The following is a 12,013-nucleotide window of genomic DNA, read 5'->3' on the forward strand; positions in this document are numbered from 1 at the left end:
AGCACATTTTGCTCCCCATGCTTCCCCTCAGCTCTGATGACCTTAATGTGAACTCATTTTCTTAATTAGCATGGATTGGAGGTGGAATGAGACTAATTACTGAAGTAGTCTGCAGTTTAAAGACCATCCAGAATCTCCATTCACCTCCAGCGCTGGATAACGAGACTACTGAAGCCCTTGCTGTCAGTTTGTGTGCACTGACACAGAAGCGGCAGAGTTTGTTTGGGTGTTAGATAAGCAGGGAGGTTGCGCTTACTTGGGTGGGTGTGTGTGTGTGTGTGCGCGCGCGTGTGTGTGTGCGAGACAGATAGGCTGGGTTCCCCCGTGGGCGAGTCTTGGCAATAGCAGAGCAGCGATCAGGTGCCTGAGTAAGACTGCATTTAATGAGATACACAAAGCCAACGAAAGCAGCCAAGTGGCAGATTTTCAAGCATGTGACCTGCGTGTGTGCGGCAATGAAGTGTGGGTTCATGTTGATTATGAATGAAGCATCAAATCCCGTGCGTTTGTTTGTTTGTGTGTGTGTGTGTGTGTGTGTGTGTGTGTGTGTGTGTGTGTGTGTGTGTGTGTGTGTGTGGGTGGGTGCAGAATGATTCACCTTGCAGTTCTTCTTCCAGCTGCTGTTGGCTCAAAATTAATTACGAGAGAGAGAGACAGAGAGACCATCTCCTTCTCCAGCTCCCCATGAGTTCTTTACGAGTCAACTAACTGCTGATTTGATTGCCTGTATAAATGGCACAAAGCAAATGAATCCGAGCTCTCTGCTCCCTGTCAGATGGTCTGGTCGTTGGACCTTGGCTCCTCCATAAATCACTCCCGTTCCTCACTCTCTGCTCTCTGCTGTCTTTTACACAGTGACACAATTTACTTTATAGTGCATGTGAGGAAAACACAAGTGCTATTGTGCTGTGGTGCAAGCCTGATTATATTCATGTAGGTCTTATTCTCCCTCAGTTACACCATCATTAACTCGTGACAGAAGTGATCTGAGCCGGAGGGGATGCATATTTCTCAGTTTCCCAACAGTGTATGGAAAGTCTCTGTCAGATCAATAACTGGATCGCCTCATCCGTTCGTCTTGTACAGCCGGTAATTAGATAGAACGTGCCACAGTAAGTGCTCATCCTCGCCAATTTACCTTTTATCAGTGAAACGTGATAGGTTTGGAAAAACAACAGTACAGAAAATAATAGCACAAGCACCTCCAGTCTCCACTGGTGCTGGAATCAGGCTCTAATCGTGGTCCATGATGCCCGCATACATCACAGGCTCTAATCGTGGTCCATGATGCCCGCATACATCACAGGCTCTAATCAGACTTGGTTTCAGGATGTGATGTGGCAGGACGTATTGTTCCAGTCATCTGGGATCTGTTTCCCCTCTAGTGCACAGCGTCCTTATACCATTAGCGTGGATTCAGTTTTCTTGAAACACTCGTTGTGCTTGCGGCCTCACCCAGAGGCTCCTGTGGCAGTCAGGAGATCACGGCGCGGCATGGCATGCATGGCGTGGCTTGACTTGGCATGGCGTGTATAAGCGCGCGTCTGTGTGCAGCCGAATGAATGGAGCATCAAATTGCACTCCCCGACGATTTACGATAATGTGCAGGCTCATTGCCTATAAAACAATGTGATGGGCTTCTGAGAGGAAACTTACAGGTCACTGCTTCCTGAAAGATGATCTTAGGCCATTTATCATGAACTAAAGTGCTTCATGACATCTTTGAGTGTTACTCACAAAGTGGTAAGCCCTGTGGTTCAGCACAATCCTTCACTCCTTACTGTACGTGCTTTTTTGTGCAGCAACTTGAGTTGGAGCCTTGATGAAGTCATGCTCATGATTAATGTCAGTCATGGTAAGGTGTGAAGTGTATTGAGCACCTCTGTTCTTCTCTGATTTACAGCATAGTTTGACAAATCTGTCTTTAAGTAATACTCGTATGCCCCTTTTGTACAATAAAATAGTCTTTGTTCACTGGACTGTGCTGGCCACAAAGAGATCCCACCTTAAAGCGATTTCAGTCTGAGCAATGCAGACAAAGTCTACAGTCTCTGTTCTGTGCAAAAATTAATTCTGAAGTTCAGCAAAAGCTATCACACCATGAGGCTTCATTAGTCTGTGTTAGACAAGTAAAGTGGGCATTCTCCAAAGTTATCTTATCAAAGTTATCCCATCTATGGCTCAGCAGGCATAAAGTGTTTGTTAGAGCACAAATAGAGAATATTGGACTGTAACTCTGGAATATACCCACCTCATCTGTCTAACTCAGACTGCTGAAGGCTCACATTGACTTCATCTGAACTTTAAATGTCTTTCTATGTGAAACAAGGACTGTGAAAGGACTCTCTTAGCCTCTCTTTAGGAAGGGATCTCTTTATGACCAGTGTAAACAGAGGGGATAATTACAGCAAGTCATATGTGATTTCAATGTGCATATGGGCATGTGAATATTGTATAAAGATACCCTACAAGCACATTGATACACTGATCATAGTTTGGTAAGTTTCAAACAGGTGACATTGCTTTATGCTCGCAAAATAACGACTGTTCTGCAACATTGCAGTAATGTTATACAATGAGGTAAAAACCATGTAATTAAATAACTTAACAACTACACAATTACACTGAACCATTATTTCATTTCATATTTCAGGTTTGTAAATATTCTGGCTCACATTAAATTTTCTATCTATCTACGTTTTTACGAGTTGTATCCAATCACAAGCACGTATTGCTGTGACGTAAGAGATGCCTGATCTTTCACCGGTAAAATCAAGAGCAGGTGAGTGATGCCCTGTGCTTTTATATCTTGAACTGAATGTATTTCAGAGCCTTTCAGTTAGTCATATTTGCAGGCCTGCTTCACATCAGCGTGCATGTTTGCAGTGTCAGTGAATGTTGCAAACGCTTTAGCTGGTGAATGGTGCTGTTAAGACCTGCCGTTTGATTAGCGAGTCCTTTCAAGCTAATGTTAGCATTGTTGGCGCCTCTTATGAAAGCTATGTGGCACACTTTCGAAAACCTCAATTTGCCTTGTCCATGCAGTAATTGTTATAGGAGGATGGCAAGAAAGGAGTGTAGAAGTCAGTGCTCGTGACCACACCCTCTAACTTTTATTCAAACTACAACGGCATTACAGGATACGATATGTGTCTGTCCACCAGCAGGTGGCAGTGATGACGCCACATCCTCTTTTCCTGCTGTACAGTCAAATAACTAGCTTTTAAGAGGATGTTTGTTTTGCTCAAAACTCTTTTTTTCTTCAGTCAGTCTTCAGCAAGAGTCTTTGCAAAAGTCAGTTTTGAATAGAGCTGCTAGTAGGTTGTTGCTTTGCAATTCAATGCTTTCCTGTTGTAGGCTGTCAGTCAGGCACATCAGCTGGTTCCACATCAAACAGCAGACATGTTCAGTTGCTTGTGTTTGCTGTTCGTGTCCTGAAACCTCTCACCAAATGCCTGAAGGAGTTTTTACACTCAGCAGCATATTCAGATGTCACAGCAGGTTTTTGTTCCTGTGGAGTAGTAAAATACAGCGTTTCTTCTTTCCAGTTGATTTTAATTTCACATTTGTGGTGGAGGGGTAAATGCATGCCCTTGTGCCCTTTTAAGGACCCTCGATAGCCTTCATACCTTAATGCTACTTTGGGAACTCTAGCTAAAAAGTCTGTGTGTGTTTGTCAGCATCATTCAGTTTTTTGAAGTGTGGTTTCAGGAGTATAGATTAGTGTTCTCTCGTTTTCAGTAATGGTGAAAGCTTCCAGGATGTTTCCAGCTGGTCGATCATGTCGAGGAAGAGTCCTCACAAAGCATTTTCCTGTGGCGTCAGAACTGACTGAGACACATGGACCTCCGTCTGCCCTGAAGAGCACTAGCAAAGGTGTCTTTGACCACCAAGTGAAAGGTACATTCAGAATGTGTTTTGCTCGCTTGTTTTGTGCCTACAGTCAAATGGAGAAATCTATATAGGTGTAAGATGTAAATTTACCCTTTGTACACTTTTCCATATTTCACCAAAGAACAGGTCCTGCTGTCATGCCAGAAGTCCCACCTAAAATGCTGATTGACAGATACAGGCAAGGCAAGATGAACGGTGTGGCTTTGCTCCATCAGCTCGCCCAGATGTTGTAGTTCCACCTGGAAATAAAAGAGATGGTGACCACAAGTAAAGCTGCTCAGCATGTCTGTGTGCATTCAGATTAATTTCAGCGACCACTCCTGTTGCTACTGCTCCATGGAAGCCGGTGATTAATTATACTTGTCAATTCATGCAAAAGATTTATTTGCTGCCTGTGTTCAAATTCTAATCTGGGTCTTTTGTTTCCTGATGACTTCATCCGTGAATAATTACAGTAATTCATTATTACAGTAATTCAGACTTATTTTAGAATTGCAACAATTGATTGATTAATCATTTTGTCAACAAAAATACAAAACTTAAGGATATTTAGTTTACTATCAAAAAAGATAACAAAAAGCTACAGATCCTCCTGAGTGAGGAGCTAGAACAGGGATCCAGACTGCGACCATTTTTGGAGCCAGTGCGTCTAAATTTTACAATTAGGAGGGCCAGTGCTCCTAGTTATAAGGAGCACTTGCAAATATGCAATTTGCAATATATATATATATATATTTTAAATCGTCATCATGTATCATGTGAAATACCAGGAGCAGTGTTTCTGCTGGTAATGTTTTGTCATGGTGCGCAATCACAGCAGTAAAAAAAAATCCCAAAAGAAGACATCTTCTGAGTAATCCGGTTCCTCAATACAGACGTGTTTGTATTGCTGCACAACATATTTGTTGCTCAAACTGTGAAACCCGATCAGTCCTACAGAGAGGAAGAGGGAGTGAGACGGTGGCTGGAAGCCAGGGAGACATCACCCATTAGCAGATTATTATAGTTTAGACACATGCAGCGTAGTGAGAATACAGCCATTACATACAGGAGAAGCATATAGTGCGGACCGATCGATGTGCTGTCAGCCGGTGTTGGACCTGCTCGTATGAGTCAGCTGTCTCTGTATCTGTTAGTAGAGAATCCAGTCTGCAGTGTGGCTCATATGCTGCAGACTGGTAGACCAGAGATGTGCAGAGAAACACTGTGCTTAGAAAGTTTCTGTTCCACATCTACATTTCTGTCCATACTGGCACGCTCCCTCGCTCTCACCCACATGAGTGCTCTACACTAATGCATATGATAATAAACTGAGAACAAGCAAAGCAAATCCTCTTTTCCACCACAAATACTTGTGTAGTACACATACAGCCTGCATCCCAGTAAGAAAGGAAAACACTACAGCTTAAACACTAATGACAATGAAAGTGTCATTAGGAAAATGACTTTCTCTCAAAGCACTGCTTCACTTTGTGACTTCTTTACATAAAACAGCACATTATATCTGTAAATTGTATTTTTATTACCAAAGCATTTATCAGTAATAAAAAATAAATGTGTTACGTTGCATGTTGATTTCTGCCACTCCTAGATTTTGTGCTGATGAAGCAAAGCTTTCAGTAGGGAGTAGCAGTGTTGCTACTGGAAAAAGTGTGTCTGGAGCCCTGAGAACTATTTAATGTTTGTTACTTTTGTTTGAAAAAATATTTAAACAGTTAATAAATTGTCAAAATAATCACTGATCAATGTTCTGTTGATCGACTAATCAAATACCTAACTAATCATTTCATCTCTAGCTTGTTTGTATGAGGGATAATTTCACCAATTCAGTGTCTGACAACCAGAATAATTGATAACTACTGTATCAACAGACTCAGATTATTTTGAACACTGACCAGATTTTCAAATGCAGTCCAGAGTTTTAAAACTGTGACATTTTCTGATAAAGACAATTGGCAGTGGTGAGCCATAACACAGCAACTCCTGGCCACAGTCGCCATCCCAAAAGTCAGAAGTCTGTGTTTTCATCCCAAGCAAATGTCTGCTGATTTCACGTATTAAGGCTTCATTCACAGCTTGACAGCTCTGGAAATCAGCTTTTCTAAAGTCTGGCTAGGGTGAAAACATGCAGGCTCTTCAAATGAGTCCCAAAATCTGATCGCTCAAATACAATACGACCAGAGCTGAGGATTTGTCTCCAATCAATTTCTCAACTCTTGTTATCTCAGGCAACATAAAAGGGCTTTATTTTCCCTTTTGTGTGGTGATTGATGGGGTCACGTACAAGACTGGCATGGGAATAACCAAGAAGGAGGCTCGGCTCAAAGCGGCAGACCTGCTGGCCACCTGGAAAGACCAACCTCTCTCCCTCCTGAAACAGGTGAGGGTCTAATGTTGATCAAAGGATATTGTGTTTCTGCAGCAGACGTGGATCATTTGTCTTGTGCTGATCATTTACCGGATTGGTTTTGTTACAGTACATGTCACAACATGTGGTGAGCCAAAATGAGACTGTAATACAGAGGCATGTTGCACTTCTCAGTATGTCACAGGGGTGGAAATGGACAACCTTTTAGTGACACCAGTGCCATTACTGATTGTTGTTGCAGATCTGATTCTTTATTGAATCCCACGTAGTTTTCTGTTCAGTTTTCAGTAAGCTGGATGCAGCCTGAGAGCCAGCTGCAGCAGCAGAAATTGAGAAAATATTTTAGCAGCCTTCATTTTCATTTAGGTTTTCTTAGTCAAAGAAAAAAGCTGGCAAGCCTGTCTGCATGGTGCTCATGTAATTATTATAGAAAGACAGGATATTTGCCCTCGGTAATGGGCGTATTGCCTGGTTGGGAAACACTGGTACTCATGTGTAGACTGTTTCCACCCTTATTTTAAAATATTGTTTTACAGACATTAGAGCTATGCTTCGTACAGTTTCTTCCTCTCATTCATGACTCTTTCTTGTTGCAAGTTTTCAGCAGCATAGACGCTTGAGTTCACTGCAATTGTTTTATAATGTGCAACTGTCAGAGAAACATGCCGACATCAATCACTTGGGAGCGGTTTTCAATGGTCACGTCCTTGATTGCTATCCCTGGTATTTGAGACTTCACGCTGAGCTGGCTGACAGAAGAATAAACAGACATCATCCACTGCAGCCACAAATATTGACAGTGGTACATTTTTTTTGCATTGTTTGCGAAGTACTCTGTCTCTCCAAAATGGTATTCACGTTTAGTGTTGACATTTAGGTTTAATTAGAGCGTGTTGACATCCATACCAGATGAGAAGTGTAGGAATTGTAACCTGTTTGGCTCATCTGGTCTTCAGCAAGTGAAGCACATGTTCAGCTGGATTGAGGTCAGGTGACGGATTTGTCCAGTGAAGAATTCAGCTGGCCTGAAAAACCTTTGGTTAGTCTGGCTGCATGTCTTGAATGATTGCACTGGATAAAGTTGAGAGTCACCACTTTGATCTGAGTTCAGTTAAAAACCATTTTTTTTCTCTGTTATCTTTCTTGGTGTTAGGGAAGGACGTGTTCCATCAACCTCCAGATTCCACATGCTGTCAAGGATCAGCTCACCAAATTTATGAACAGCCACCCAGAGGTCTCCGCCTGTGCGAGCACCACAGCGTTCATCATTCAGACTCGTAAGTCAGCGCTCTCAAGCTAAAATGGTATGTGATGGGGTATATCACAGTCTGAAGGTCGGCTGGTAAAGAGCTTTATAACAGGTAGTTTCCTCTGAAATTACGTTAATCAGTCTGATTGCATGGTTGAATCATCATGTTTTGTCCTGAGTGAATATACAGACCTTATGGCGAAGCTGCAGTATATAAAGATTCAGCTCAGGTATTTTTCCAGGCTATAGTTCATAGATTTATATTGGGTTACTTTATAGTGAACTGTGTTCCTGTGTTCCTGTTTTCTTTTTTTTTTTTTTTTTGGCACGTCAGGCCCAGACTGCAAGCATTTAGTTGCATTTTGCGACCTTTTTTGGAGACGGTGGGAATACATTTTAGATCATGACCCCTGTTTGTTTTTTATTTGTTTTAAATCATTGTCTATCATGTGAAATACCAGGATCAGTGGTTCTGCTGGTAATATTTTGCCATGTCAGGCTGCCACAGCAATATAAAAGGACAAAAGGTAACAAAACATTTTGCAATCAATCCCCTGATCCACTTCTTCAACCTGTGAGGCCCGATCCACGCCAAGGAGAGTTTACTAGAGAATCCGGTCTGCAGTGTAGTTCATGCACTTCATTGTCCAAACTGGCACGATCCCTCTCTCTAGTCCACATGAGCATGACCTATAACTAAATCAAGATGTGTGATTTAGTTATAGGTCATTGGCAATAAGTGTCAATGTACACAGCACTATTGTTTGTGTTTTTAAGTTACCACCCCCAGAGGAAAATACAGTAAGCTCACTTGCTGTCCATCCAGCTCAGAATGTTCTTCTCTGGTATTTGAGGAATCGCTGAATCCAGTTTGCATGCCTGTGTGAACAGAGATATTTTGTAAAACAAAGTTTGTGTGGACAATTTTAGAATTTCTTTAATAAAGTTTTAGAACTATTTCATGTGTAGTATGTGTCAATCTTTCAATCTATTTTGAACATGGTTCACACTCAACTGACATCAGCTAAAATACAGATCACTTTACAACATGACGTAAGGCACGATGAGCGCCGCTGCACATATTTAAGACACAGATGTTACCATGTTTCATTTATGCTGCTTTCTATTAACCTACATGACGTGCATAACTGCTCTCCTTCAACTCATAATTCAGAAGTAACATAATGAGTCATTGTCGTGCTGTGCTGTCAGGTTTCTGTGCCGGCGGCCGGGCTGACACAGCAGTCGATCTTCCAGCAGAGCGGCAGCAGTGACCTCCTCCGCCTGAAGAGCAGCATCAGCTTCCACCTCTATGTCAACCAGCTGCCAAAGGTCCCTTCCAAGCTCTAAGTGTTTTTCACTTAGAGCTGTTTTTTCACTCTTAGCCTCATGTGGCTGTTTTTGTTCCCACTTTGGTCTTTATAGGAGCCACAAAAATGACCAAATCTTGGTAAAACAGCATGAATAATATTTCTACAAATGCAAAGATTGGAAATGCTTTTCCTTAGGTCTGTCCTCTATTCTCATGCGGCTGAACCCGCTCTCCATTTCTGCATCGCAAGTCAACATGAGATCAGCCTACACTTGTCGGTGGAGAGCGAGGTGATTTTTAATGTAGCTTGTATCAGGGTTGGGTGATTAGACGTGTCAGTGATGGCTGACATTGCCTTTTGTTTTTGTGTGGGGGGCATTTTTGTCATTTTATTTTTTCTTATTTGATGGTCTGCCTTTGAAGAACAAGTGAACAAGTTACCCAGTAACATAAGAGGTCAGCAATGGCATAGAGAGGCAGCGGGAAAAAGTATTTTCATATTTAAGTCTGTGCCACATGTGCAAATATACTGTGTTGGGCTGACGGTGGCCAGTTGGAAAATTAAGAAAAGTTAAGTTTCACATTTCTAAATGCATCATGGAGTCATAATATGATACTACAACTGTTACCAGCACTATCACTGCATGACTGCAAATTGATTTGTTTCTTTTAAAGGTGTTCTCAGTTTTCTCGTCAGCCTTTGATCACTCTGCCTCCAAGGTGGTCAGCATGTCCACCACAGACAAGCTCACTCAGTGGCAGGTGCTAGGATACCAGGAGCCCTGCTCAGCCACTTTGTCGAGCCCGTCTAAAGGCTCGACAAAGCATCCTCATAGGCAAGTAAACAAGTCAAATCATGCTCCTTTTTTATCAGGGGTTTTTAGGGAAGCAGGCACCCTCTTCAAATGATGTCCGAACCTTTTCCAAAGCCTGACCATGTGGGGAAAAAAGCCTGTGTTAAAAGTATCATCTTCAATGCAGCAGAAGAATCACTCCGGGGTTGGTGTGAGACAGTACAGCTGAATGCTGAACGTCCTGATTTGAGAGGATTTGCAGTTCCAAGTTCTTTCCCACTTCGCTGAAGACTTTCACTTAGTTGTGGTGGTTGTTCGCTCCAGGCCACTTCTTATTTTAAGCTTTATGTACAATATACAAGTCGTATAGCCACCTACAGCCAGAAAAGCCCTGTCTGTGAACGAAGCAGGGCTACGAGTCATACGAACATTTGAAAGTAGTTCACACCAAGACTAGCTAACAGACAGCCCCACATTTTCTCAAGGAAACAATCAACCTAAAAATAGACTCTGCATCAAGTCTATACAGCATATTCAGATGGCTGATTTTTCTTTTTCTTTTTTTTTTTTTTTGTTGTTAATGCAGGCATACACCATTAGATGACACTTCTGCCTGCTCCACAAGCAAAAATGACGGTAAATCAAAGTGGTAAATCGTACATTGCGTACGTACATTGCAAGCGGCTATTGTAGGAACATTACATTTGTTGTAATGAGGAACCTGATACTTTAGCAAGCTAACTAAGCTAACCACCGGCAGAGGACAGGGTCCCTGCAGATAAAAACACTGCCACTATTTCTGGTGGGTCATAATTGGTGACCGAGAGGGATTACTTTTGTATGAGTCTAGACACTGTTTTTTTTGGAAAATCCTGCATAATACACCTTTAAACCTTGTGTCTCATTTCCCGACTAACGATACATCACCCACGGCCTACAGAGAACCCATCTTATTTCCACAGTCACCTCAGGAACAGACAAAAAGAGGACTGTTTGACAGAACGAGGAAGGAATGAGTTATGCAACCTGTTCAGTCTGACCCATGGTAATCTACTATGATACTCTTCTATTAAATGACAAAAGTTAAATAAAACACGAGATGTACCGCAATGCCACCATTCCAATATTTCACAATCCTCTAGGTAATCAGGTATACATGCTTGTAGGTTTTTCCTTAAAGTTACTATTAAAATCTTAAATCCTGCAGGTGAATCTGGCTGCAGTGATAGATCTCTGTGTGCCAGCGTGTGGAGGGGATCACCTCCTAGCTGCCCATGTTCTACTGCATGATAAGGCCCCACCTCAGCCTGGTGACCTACAGCATGAACTGGAGCCAAGGTAACGCCAACACACCTCTGTGTAATGTTGACCAAAGTAGCACTTATCTTACAGCAGTGACACAAGTTGCAAATCACTGATCCACTGACAATCACTTTAATCACTTTTTTTTAATAAAAGCACACCCTGTATTTTAAATCAGTACACTTACATGTAGTGCTTTTCCCAGTTTGCAAATACTTGATAAATGAGTTTGGTGTGTCTGTGCAGGCTCTGGCTAATTCCTTCCAAGCTATCCACACATACCTGCTGTCCCTGGAATATGTTTGAGCCCCTGCCGCATCATCATCATAATGTTGTCCCTTATCCCTGCCATGCCACCTGTGCTGCCTGCCTTCATGTTCATTTTACATTCAAGCCTCTCATCACTCTCTGGCCTCCACACCTCAACGTCTCACAGGTGGGAAACAGCACTAACATCTAAAATTAATTAATTTAAAAAATGAGCCCCATCAGTCCCCCAGCGCAACGAAAAGATTCGTCAAATGTCTTCATATGCATATTAGGGCTGACAGAGACTATTCTAAATTTAAATTTTAATTGTAAAAAAAAATCTCTACATTTAATTTTAAAAATTAATATTCAATTGTGGGTAAAAAAAAAAAGCAGCATCGCTGCTCTGGAAGAACTGCATGATGGACAGGAATCACATTGTTTTACATCTGGAAAATCTGTTGAAATCTGACATTTAAGTCTATGTAGATGAAAGTGTTTGTGATGGTTATTGGAACAGTGAAAAGACAAACTAAGAAAGTTTTTCATGAGTTTTATTTTGTTTTTGTTGCGTTTGAATCAGTGTGTTTTACAATTATGATAAAATCACTTTTTCTGTGAGAGGAGTTTGGTGGCTTTGGTCTTTAACAAAAGAAAAAAAAAACACTTTTAGTGGACGTACTTTGATGGTGTACAAACACCTGGAGGATTATATTGCAGCCCGTTTCGTGGCTGCTGGATGCAGCTCTACTGAAAAAACTAAAATTGCTGTCTCCATTAGTCACTTGGACTTTAAAACATGGGAAAATAGGGCCCATAATGAATGAATAAATGTCTGGGAGCTG

The sequence above is a fragment of the Chelmon rostratus genome, chromosome 3 (genome assembly GCF_017976325.1).
Source record: "Chelmon rostratus isolate fCheRos1 chromosome 3, fCheRos1.pri, whole genome shotgun sequence".
Classification (NCBI taxonomy): Eukaryota; Metazoa; Chordata; class Actinopteri; order Chaetodontiformes; family Chaetodontidae; genus Chelmon; species Chelmon rostratus.